This window comes from Musa acuminata, chromosome BXJ3-2, assembly GCF_036884655.1.
Source record: "Musa acuminata AAA Group cultivar baxijiao chromosome BXJ3-2, Cavendish_Baxijiao_AAA, whole genome shotgun sequence".
Taxonomy (NCBI): domain Eukaryota; kingdom Viridiplantae; phylum Streptophyta; class Magnoliopsida; order Zingiberales; family Musaceae; genus Musa; species Musa acuminata.
This window is the reverse complement of record NC_088350.1, coordinates 910,273-922,973: the sequence shown is the minus strand read 5'-3', so window position 1 is coordinate 922,973 and position 12,701 is coordinate 910,273.

The following is a 12,701-nucleotide window of genomic DNA, read 5'->3' as shown; positions in this document are numbered from 1 at the left end:
TGGTAAGATGTCAACATATAAAATTTCAAAGTAAGATTTTGATCTCTTAACATGATGCACACATTTTAAGTATTTTAGCAATCATAGCATTTCATCAATGATGCAAGTTCTTGATATCTTATCAATGATGCAAGCATGGCATAATCATAGCATCAATTCATATATCTGTTTTTTTCAACATAATATGACATTTATAGCATCAATTCATATATTTCTCCCCATTTGTCATCAACAAAAAGGATAATGATATAAACAACTTTTGAATATACGTGCGATGCCATAAGTATGTTCATGTCATTTGGATATAAATTATACAAACATCTCAAGAAAAACATGACATGAGGATTATAGAGAGAAAACTTCTTCATTTTTATTTGTTATTATCTTTTTGCATGAAGGAGAAAAGTCATTTGTGTAGTTCAAATCGATAGGATATTAAGGCATACTTTACAAGGATCAGGATATTTATGTGAATCAAATCCTTGAACATAAAAATATCTTCCTTTTATAAGAAGGAATCATCAAATCTATTTCTCAAAAAGAATATTTTTCATATGATAAGTCTAAAAGATATGCATTTGCTAGATGATTCTATTTGTCAAAAATCAATAATGTGAATCAAACTATATGTGACATATGTTTATTAAGTCCGAAAGAGAATAATGTATTCATGAAATCCGATTGGAACTGAAAATTTAATTTAACACTTTAATGCAATCGGACAAGACCATACAATCATGAAGACATGCTCATTGTTATGAAAATTTTTGTATTAATTTCCAACATGTTATGTTAGGCATGTAATGGCAATTAAGTGATTTGATCATTCAATCAATAAAGTCCAAATAATAATTTTAACAAGTTTGTGCATTCGGACACATCAACATTCCTAATTCTCTTCTTATGAAATCAAATTGTTCTTCACTTAGAGGTTTTGTAAAAATATCAGCTAGTTGATGTTTAGTATCTATGAACTCTATGATTACATCATGATTAGTAACATGATCTCGTATAAAGTGATGTCTAATATTAATATGTTTTGTTCTTGAGTGTTGAATGAGATTCTTTGTTAAACATATTGCACTCGTGTTATCACATTTAATGGGAATGTTTTTAAGATAGACTTTGTAATCTTCTAAGGTGTTTTTTATCCACACAACTTGTGCACAGCATGCACTAGCTGCAATATATTCAACTTCGGTTGTTGATAGTTCAACCAAGTTTTGTTTCTTAGATGACCAGGAAATAAGGGAATGTCCCAAAAATTGACATGTTCCTGTTGTGCTTTTTCTATCTAGTCTACACCCAGCAAAATCCGTATCAGCATAAGCAATTAACTCAAATTTTTTGGATTTTGGATACCATATTCATAGATTTGTGATACCTTTAAGATATCTAAGTATTCTTTTAACTGCTTTGAGATGAGATATCTTAGGGTTCGATTGAAACCTAGCACAAAGTCCTACACTGAACATGATATCTGGTCTAGTTGTAGTGAGGTAAAGTAAACTTCCTATCATACCCCTATAAGTTTTTAGATCGAAGCTTTCTCCACTCTCATCAACTTCTAACTTAGTAGAGGTGCTCATAGGGGTGTTAATAGCTTTTGAGCTATCCATATTAAATCTTTTCAGTAGATCTAAAGCATATTTAGTTTGACTAATAAAGATGTTATTGCTTAGTTGCTTAATTTGTAAGCCTAAGAAAAAGGTTAATTCTCCCATCAAACTCATTTCAAATTCGAGACTCATGGTTTTAGCAAAAGATTCACAAAGAGATTCATTCGTAGAACCGAAGATAATATCATCAACATAAATCTGAACAATGAGAAAATTATTTTCAAAATTCTTGATAAACAATGTAGTATCAACTTTGCCTTTTGTGAAATTATTTTCAATAAGAAAAGAACTAAGTCTCTCATACCAAGCCCTAGGGGCTTGTTTTAAATCATAGAGAGCTTTAGTTAATTTAAACAGGAGGCTATTATTTTTAAATCCAGGAGGTTGTTCAACATAAACTTCTTCGGAAATAAAGCCGTTAAGAAAAGCGCTTTTAACATCCATTTTAAAAAACTTAAAATTATTACTACTAGCATAGGCAAGAAGCATCCTTATGGCTTCTAATCGAGCCACAGGAGTGAAGGTTTCTTCGTAATCGATACCTTCTTCATGGTTGAAACCTTTGGCCGCTAATCTAGCATTGTTTCTAACCACGATACCATATTCATCTTGCTTGTTTCTAAAGACCCATTTAGTACTAATAACTAAATGGTCATTTGGCCTACGAACAAGCTTCCATACCTTATTTCTCTCAGATTGATTTAATTTATCTTGCATTGTGATAATCTATAAATCATCTTTCATGGCTACGTCAATACATTTAGGTTCAATTTGGGAGAGAAAAGCGGCGTTGGCACAAAAATTTTTAAGAAAAGAACGTGTCTGAACCCCCTTTGATGTGTCTCATAAGATTAGCTCCTTAGGATGAGCATCTACATACTTCCAATCCTTGTGTAAGGATGTTTCGGAAGTGGATGCATCTAAATTGCTAGTTGGAGAAGGGGTTTCATTTAAATTTAAAGAATCGAAGTTAACATCATCATCAAAATCGTTTTTCTTGATTTCGAAAACCTCATTGAAAATAACATGAATGGATTATTCAATAATTAAAGTTCTTTTATTAAAGATACGAAAAGCTTTAGAAACTGAAGAATAACCAAGAAAAATTCCTTCATCGGATTTAGCATCAAATTTTCCTAAGGCATCTTTTTCATTCAAGATGAAACACTTACACCCAAAAACTTTAAAATATAAAACATTGGGTTTTTTGTTGTTCCACAACTCATAGGGAGTTTTGGTGAGTAGGGGTCTTACTAGAACTCTATTCAAAATATAGCATGCAGTGTTTACAGCTTCGGCCCAAAAATATTTGGGTAGGCTATGTTCATTCAACATGGTTCTTGCCATTTTTTATAAGTTTCTATTTTTTCTTTCTACTACTTTATTTTGTTGAGGATTTCTTGGAGTAAAGAAGTTGTGGTTGTATCCATTAAGTTCACAAAATTCTTGGAAATCACGGTTTTGAAATTCAACCATGATCACTTCTAATTGATGAAATCATAGAACCCTTTTCATTTTGAACAAGCTTACAAAACTTGTTAAAATATCGAAAGCATTCATTTTTGTGTTTTAAGAAGTAAATCCATGTGTATCTGCTATAGTCATCTATAATGACGAAGACGTACTTGCTACCTCCTAGGCTTGATGTAGAGATTGGTCTGAACAAGTCCATATGGATCAATTGCAAGGGTCTAGAGGTGCTTATTTGATTCTTAGATTTGAAACTACCCTTAATTTGTTTACCTAATTGACAAGCATCATATACATTATCTTTAATGAACTTGATATGAGGAATTCCTCTTACAAGTTCTTTGGATGATATTTGAGTGATTAGTTTTATGCTAGCGTGACTTAATCTTCTATGTCATAGCCAAGTATCCTCATTTAAAACTAAGAAACACATTTCATTACATAGATCATTGATGTCAATGGTGTATACGTTATTTTGTTTTAATGCAATCATAGATGTGTTGTTGTGTGGTTTTTCAATGATGCAAGCATTAGATTCGAATTTGACAATATATCCTTTATCACATAATTGACTAATGCTCAAGAGGTTATGTTTTAAACCATCAACTAACAAAACATCTTCAATAAAGAAGTTGGATTTGTTACCTATGGTTCCGTTGCTAATGATTTTACCCTTGTTGTTGTCTTCGAAGGTGACATAGCCTTCGTCTATGCTAGTGAGCTTAGAGAATTGAGATGGATCTCTGGTCATATGCCTTAAACATCCACTATCAAGGTACCATCTCTTACTCCTAGCTTGTGATGGTGTATGTCTCTACAAGAAAGGATAATTTTTAGGTACTCATTTACTTTTGGGTGCCTCAAAAACTGATCTACATTATTTGTCATGTTGTATAGAGTTTATCACGGTTCCTTTAGGAACCCAAATTAATTTGTTCAGACTAATTTTCTTGAATGGACAATAATGCGTTTTGTGTCCATGTTTGCAATAAAAGTTGCATTTGCTTTGGTGTCGAACATGTAGGATGGGGCCTTTTACGAAGGTGGTTGGATTTTTGTGAGGATTTCTCATAAATCCGATTCCACTTCTTTTGGGAACGTGACCCTTGTTTGTAAGGATCATGTTCAAAGACTTACTACCAACCTCAAATTTCTTCAAGGTGTCCTTAAGTAGCAAGTTTTCCTTTTGGATAGTTTCTAGATCATGGCATTTTATACAAGAACCTAAACTATCATGATATTCAGTTTTTAACTTATCGAAATTACAAGTAAGACTATCATGCTCCTTTTTTAGCAATTTATATTTTCTACTAATACTCTTGCATTCATCAAATAAGTCATGGAAGGCATTTAATAACTCATCAAATGATAAATCTGCATCAATTAAATTTGTTACCTCCTCTCCGATGGCCATTAAGGCATAATGAGCAACTTGCACGGTGTTGAACTCCTCTTCTTCGAACGTGCTCGAGTCATCCCACGTTGCTTTGAGCGCCTTCTTCTTTGATGTTCTCTTCTTGGCTTGGGGATAATCACTTTTGTAGTGTCCTGGCTTTTTGCACTCGTAGCAAATAACTTGGTCCTTTTTGGGTTCAAGTTTATTTTTTGTGTCATTTTTAAACTTGTTTCTCTTAATGAATTTTTTGAATTTCCTTGTTAGAAGTGCCAAGTCATCATCACAGTCCTCATCACTTAAGTTTTCTCTTAAGTGGTTATCTAAAGTTCTAAGTGTCATATCCTTCTTATTCTTTGGAAGGATGTCTTCTTGCTCTTCATGAGCCTTGCATGTTATTTCATAGGTCATTAATGACCCGATTAGTTCTTCAAGAGGAAAGTTGTTTATGTTGGGAAATCCTTGGGGGCGACATCATATGTGCAACGGAAGAACAAGAAAAACAAAATCCCCGATTCCCAAAGAGATGTTCGTCATCGTGCGAAGATTGGTACGCAAAAATCTGCGAAACATGAAACTGCGTATAGAGTAGATTGTGTTACCTAGGGAGATTGTATATCCCTGTTTCTTTGCAGATCCTTAGGAGAGGGTGAAGGAGGTCAAGAGTCCTCCTCTCTAGCGGTGATCCACACAGTAGGGTTGTGACGACGCTCCTCAAAACTCCAGACCTACTCTGAGATGGAGATGGAGAGGAGAATAGGAAAAGGCAAACAAAAGCTCTCTAGCCCATGGGGCTCTGAATCCCTCCTATTTATAGAGGTCCCCTGTCAAACCCTAATGGGTCCTCCCCTAGTGGGTATTGGATCTGCATCCAATAAGACAAGGGCTCCGTCGGATATCTCATATCCGAACCTCTATTCATCGCAATGCCTACCATATTTGTGTGACCCTCTAGGCTCAATATCGAGCTGGCCGTGAGTCATACCTGTCAAAACTCCTTCTAACTCAGTGAATTATTATCTCTGTAATAATTCACTCGACTCATCGACTACGGACGTACTAGGCCACTACGTCGTAGTCCCCAGACGATACAGGGGAATCCAATCCATTGGACCTATCTGTCCTCAGTTACCATGTACCTATAGTCCCTCATCCATCTAATATACTAGAGACCGTATATCGAGCATGGTGTTGTTAGACCCACACGGTTTCTTCTCGAGTCTCGCTCTAATCGGATTCTCCCGGAGAACTCTTTCTCTCTCAACCCGAATGACCCTGGCCAGGGATTTGTCTGAGCAAGAACACATGGGATATTCCTCTCATGACGCCGAGAGTTGATGATCCTCTATCGACACTCAATAGCCCTCGTAAGATCGACTACCACTCCCAATGACTAGTTGTACTAGATTTGGGACAGCCAAACCTATAAGTCTGGTATCAAAGAGTGGAGCACTCATACAGGACATTCTTGGTATCTCAAGTCTAAGGACCAGATACACCACTAGGACTACGAAATCGCTGTTTGACAATAAGGCATCATCAACCATCCAACATTCCGTAAGCGGATCAATCAGTGAACTCATTCTCCAATGAGCACTTGTACTATATCCCTAGTGCCCCTACACAAGCAGCTATGAGACCAGCTGCATCCATCATATGGACGGGTATACAGCACACCAGTCTATCCGGTTATCACGATATCCCTCTCGAGTAACCTATGATCGGGATTATTTATGATATGTGTTTAAAGGTGAATCGATCTCACTATCGTGATCTCATCACGATCCGATTCCCATTGCACAAATCCAAGGACATCACAATATATGTATGCATTTATGCAATAGTTATAAAGTGATATATGCCAAAATATAATAAGCAAAAAGATTCTATATTAAGTCACAGGTGCCATCACTCACGTGATTGGCTTGCTGGGCACCTATGACTAGCAATCTCCCACTTGACCTAAAGCCAATCACCTATGAGTCTGATCCCCATCAGACCCCTGTGACGCTCAAAACAAATCTGAGACAACGACTTTGTTAGTGGATCTGCAATGTTATCTTCGGATGGAACTCTTTCCACTACTACATCTCCTCGGGTCACGATCTCTCTGATAAGGTGGAACCTCCTCAGAACATGCTTAGATTTCTGATGAGACCTAGGTTCCTTTGCTTGAGCAATCGCCCTATTGTTGTCGCAATATAGGGAGATCGGCTCTTCGCTACCTGGCACGACTCCCAAATCTGTGATGAACTTCTTCACCCAAACTCCCTCCTTTGCTGCATCTGATGCAGCAATGTACTCCGCCTCTGTGGTCGAGTCAGTAGTGGTATCTTGCTTGGAACTCTTCCAGCACACTGCTCCTCCATTCAAGGTGTACACATACCCTGAATTCGACTTGCTATCATCGACATCAGACTGAAAACTTGAGTCAATGTAGCCTTCAACCTTAAGGCTATTACCTCCATATAATAGTAAAAGATCCTTAGTCCTTCTCAAGTACTTAAGGATACACTTTACTGCTTTCCAGTGCTCCAAGCCTGGATCCGCCTGATACCTGCTCGTGACACTCAAAGCATGCGCTATATCAGGCCTAGTACATAGCATGACATACATGATAGACCCTATTGCTGAGGCATAAGGTATCATATCCATGTTCGCCCTTTCTTCTGGAGTCTTTGGGGACATACTCGTAGAAAGCGATATCCCATGTCTCATCGGTATGAGACCTCTCTTGAAATTTTTCCATGCCAAACCTTTTGATAATGGTTTCTATGTACCTGGATTGGGACAAGCCAAGCATCCTCTTGGATCTATCTCTATAGATTATAATCCCCAAAATATAGGATTCTTCCCCTAAGTCCTTCATGGAGAAGTGTCTAGATAACCAAGCCTTTACTGTGGATAGCATTCCTGCGTCATTCCCAATGATCAGGATGTCATCCACATATAATACAAAAAAGGTGATAGCGCTCCCACTTACCTTTCTGTATACACAAGGCTCATCTTCGTTCTTAATGAAGTCATAAGATCTGATTGCCTCATCAAATCTTATGTTCCAACTTCGGGAAGCTTGCTTTAATCCATAAATAGCTCTAAGCAACCTACACACCTTATCTGGACAGTTCTTGGACACATATCCCTCAGGTTGCATCATATACACCTCCTCCTCGAGGTTCCTATTGAGGAATGCGGTTTTCACATCCATCTGTCAGATCTGCAATAGCCAATAGAATTCTGATAGATTTTAGCATTGCTACGGGTGAGAAGGTTTCGTCATAGTCAACACCTTGCCTTTGACGATACCCCTTAGCCACTAGCCTTGCTTTATAGGTCTCTACCTTTCCATCTACTCCAATCATTTTCTTAAAGATCCACTTGCAACCGATGGGTACAATACCTTCGGGCGCATCAACTAGGTTCCAAACCTTATTGGAGTACATAGAATCCATCTCAGAATTCATGGCTTCTTGCGACTTCCCGGAGTCTATACTCATAATAGCCTCCTCGTAGGTCTGAGGATCAATATCCTCTGCATCCTCTCCTCTAATATGTCCCACATATCTCTCAGGAGGATGGGATACTATATCAGATCTGCGTAAAGTTGAAACTTGTGTATTAGGTACTTGAACAAATTCGGGCTGTAGAGTGGTGCTTGAGCTTGGTTCTCTAACCTCGCTCAATTCTATCATTCTCCCACTATCTCCGCCAAGTCTGTAGAGTGTATTAGCTACAAAGACCTTTTGGTATTCGAGATGATAGAAATAATACCCACAAGTTTCCTTGGGGTATCCCACAAATTTGCATCGCTTTGTCCTTGATTCTAACTTATTGGGGTTGTGTCTTTTAACATGTGCAGGGCAGCCCCAAATCTTAACAACCTTAAGATCAGGCTTCTTCCCTTTCCATATCTCATATGGTGTAGACACTACCGACTTAGTTGGAACTCTGTTCAGAAGGTAAGCTGCGGTTTCTAGGGCATATCCCCAGAATGAGATGTGTAGGTCAGCGAAACTCATCATGGACTGTACCATATCTAATAATGTATGATTTCTCCTTTCAGAGACACCATTGAGCTGAGGTGTATAAGGAAGTGTCCATTGGGATAATATCTCATAGTCCTTGAGGAACTGAGTGAACTCTGTACTTAAGTACTCACCTCCTCGATCTGATCGAAGAGTTTTGATACTCTTTCCAGTCTGATTCTCCACCTCATTCTTATACTCTCTGAATTTCTCAAAGGCCTCGGACTTGTACTTCATTATATCCATACCTTGAGAAATCATCAGTAAATGTAATGAAGTAGGAGTAACCTCCAATGGCATGAGTTGACATGGGTCCACATACATCACTATGTATGAGTTCCAACAACTCAGTGGCTCTCTCTCCAGTTCCACTAAATGGAGAGTTGGTTAGTTTTCCACGAATGCAAGACTCACAAGTTGCATATGACACATAGTCGAATGGATCTAGATATCCATCACTTAGCAACTTTTGAATCCTTCTTTCATGGATGTGACCTAGCCTACAATGCCACAGGTATGCATTGTTCAACTCATCTCGTTTCCTTTTGGACACATTTACATTCATGATATGTGGAGTGGTGTCTAATATAAATAAACCATTATGCAATGTTCATTTCATGATGATCTTATCATTTAATAATATCGAACAACCATTGTTTTCAAAAACAAATTTATATCCACTAACTATTAAACATGAAATAGAGATAATGTTTTTGATAATAGAAGGAACAAAATAACATGCATATAATGCAATAATAGCTCCACTAGGCAGATATAGGGTGACCTCACCAACAGCTACTACAGCAACTTTTGCTCCATTACCCATCTTGAGGTCCATCTCGTCTCTCTCTAGTCTCCTATGCCTTGCCAGAACCTGCAACGAATTGCATATATGATAAGCACTACTGGTATCCAATACCCATATGTTATCATAAGAGTCTGACAAATGGAGACTGATCATGAATGTACCTGAAGCTTCATCAAGCTTTTGTTTCGCCCTTTCTGCAAGGTACTATTTGCAGTTTCTCTTCCAATGCCCATCTTTACCACAGTGGAAGCACTGGCCTTTGTCCTTTGCTGGGTCTTTCTTAGCAACCTTTGCTTTACCTTGTTTGACCTTGCCCTTTCCCTTCTTAAGGGACCTTTCTGCTTTCATTTTCCTTTTGTTCTCACCAGTGTAGAGAACTAGCTTCTCTTTCTTGATAGTACTCTTTGCCTCCCTCAACATATTGAGAAGCTCTGGGAGAGTCACTTCAAGCATGTTTATATTAAAATTCATTATGAACTATGAAAAGGAATCTGGTAGGGACTGAAGCACAATGTCCACACACAAGTTATCCTCTAGGACCATTCCTAGACCTGTGAGTTTCTCTATCCACTCAATCATCTTTAGGACATGGTTCTGAACTAATGTCTCCTCAGTCATCCTAGCGCGGAAGAGGCTCTTAGATATCTCTTATCGCTGAGTCCTTCCCTGTTCCTCAAATAATTTACGGACATGTAGGAGAATGGATCTGGCATCCATCTTTTCATGTTGTCTCTATAACTCAGGAGTCATAGAGCCCAACATATAGCACTGAGCAAGAGTGGAGTCATCAATGTATTTCACGTAGCGAGCGATCTCATCCTCGTTTGCCCCTTCTTCGAGCGCAGGCATCACTATATCAAGGACATACACGATTTTCTCCGCTGTGAGAACAATTCTCAAGTTATGTAGCCAATCCGTATAATTTGGACCAGTGAGGCGGTTGACATCAAGTATGCCACGTAAGGGATTTGAAAGCGACATTTTCTGAAAATAAAGATGCAGCAGAAATGAATAACATACAGATTTTGTAAGAAATAAACTATCAAGATATGAACTTTTATCTTAATATGCTCCCACTATTTTACTAACGAGTCACGCGACACCCTCAGCACGTGAAACGGAAGTCTGCGACAGACTTCTAATGGAGATTAGGATCCAATCAGCGTCTTAGTGTAACCTCGAGGGACTCGATCAATCACACTAAGCCTAAAAGGTAGGCAACTCTTGTCGATCACAACTCCTTGTGATTCCCGTCCTGTTCGGCCTCCGAATCACCATGGCCTCGAGGGACTCGACCAACCATGATGCTCGGTTAAGTCAACACCTTCGATACAAGATGAGTCTGATTTGATGATATACCCTCGAGGGACTCGACCAAGTATACCATGCCCTCAGGTCACCGGTGACATCTCTATGTTGTAAGCAAGATAGCGAATCGCGATATAAGTGAGTCTCGAGGGACTCGACCAACTCAACCTACACCGGGAATCGGTTCCTACTTATAACGATGGAAGGCCACGTGGGTCAATCTAATTGCCTCATGTTTACCGACTTAATATTATCGAGAGATATTTGTATGATTTGGTCTCCTAATATGACATGTCACACATATACATATTTAATATATATCTACATCGCATGCAAATATATATACATATATAGTATGTGTATAAGCAATTACACTAGATGATCATAGACCACAACCTAATATGATTAGGCCCGAGCCAGTAAGCCTAATCACTTACATCAAGATCTATGTATGCAACGGTGCATCTCCATGCCCTGTGATCGTCCATTTCGTCCTTGTCGGTTCCGTCGACATCTTGATGCATCTTCATGCATCACGATCGTCCATCTCGTGGGTCCCGCTATCGCATCCACGCTCCCGCTATGCCTCCTCATGTGATTACAACTTAATCATAGGCACGCAGGCTCGACAATAAACGAGAAATATAATGGAGGTTCGTAGACCTCAATAATAATAATCACAGGTACACGCATCACACGGTCCATGATCATCCGTCCACACATCATACATCACATGTATAAATAATCATCATCATGTAGGACTACTAGATAATAATAAAAAATAATAATAATCAACTAAACCTTTTAATTAATTAATATTTTTGGAAATCAAGGACATTATAGGGAATTTCTGAATTCATAGGGGTATTTTCATAATTTGGACAAAAGATAGAAATTGGAATTTCTCAAATTCCGAGGGGCAAAACTATCTTTTGTCCAGAAAACCCTAATGCCCTTTCTCTGCTACCGCCGCCACCGCCGGCAGCAGGCGAGGGCAATCACGCCCACTGCCGGCGCTGCCGCTACAGGTGGGTGCCTCCTTCGGGCGCCGCCGCCTCTGCAAACGGTGCTATCCCACTGGGTGGTCGCCCGCTGTCGGCGCTGCCGCTGCGGGTGGGCGCCCCCTTCGGGCGCCGCCGCCTCCGCAAGCGGTGCTGTCCCACCGGGCGACCGCCCCTGTGGGGTGTTTCTCCCGCGGGAGCAGCGGCGGTAGGCGCCGCTGCCCTGGGGCGCCTCTGCCCGTGGGCTACCAGCCTTGCCGGGAGCAAGCCTGCTGCAAACAGGCCCCCGGCCAGCTGCAGTAGACGCAAGCCCTGTGCTGCCCGCCTTCGGCTGCGCTGCACGCACGCAGATCGAGGGCAGCAACTGTTGCTGCCCTTCCTTGTTTTTGCGTCAATAATTTTGACGTCAAAATTCTTCCTAAACACAACACATGCAGTTCAAAACCAATCATTTGCACGAGCAACCTGGCTCTGATACCATTGTTGGGAAATCCTTGGGGGCGACATCATATGCGCAGCGGAAGTACAAGAAAAACAAAATCTCCGATTCCCAAAGAGATGTTCGTCGTCGTGCGAAGATTGGTATGCAAAAATCTGCGAAACATGAAACTGCGTATAGAGTAGATTGTGTTACCTAGGGAGATCGTATATCCCTGTTTCCTTGTAGATCCTTAGGAGAGGGTGAAGGAGGTCAAGCGTCCTCCTCTCTAGCAGTGATCCACACAGCAGGGTTGCGACGACGCTCCTCAAAACTCCAGACCTACTCTGAGATGGAGATGGATAGGAGAATAGGAAAAGGCAAACAAAAGCTCTCTAGCCCATGGGGCTCTGAATCCCTCCTATTTATAGAGGTCCCCTATCAAACCCTAATGGGTCCTCCCCTAGTGGGTATTGGATCTGCATCCAATAAGATAAGGGCTCCATCAGATATCTCATATCCGAACCTCTATTCATCGCAATGCCTACCATATATGTGTGACCCTCTAGGCCCAATATCGAGCTGGCCGTGAGTCATACCTGTCAGAACTCCTTTTAACTCAGTGAATTATTATCTCTGTAATAATTCACTCGACTAAT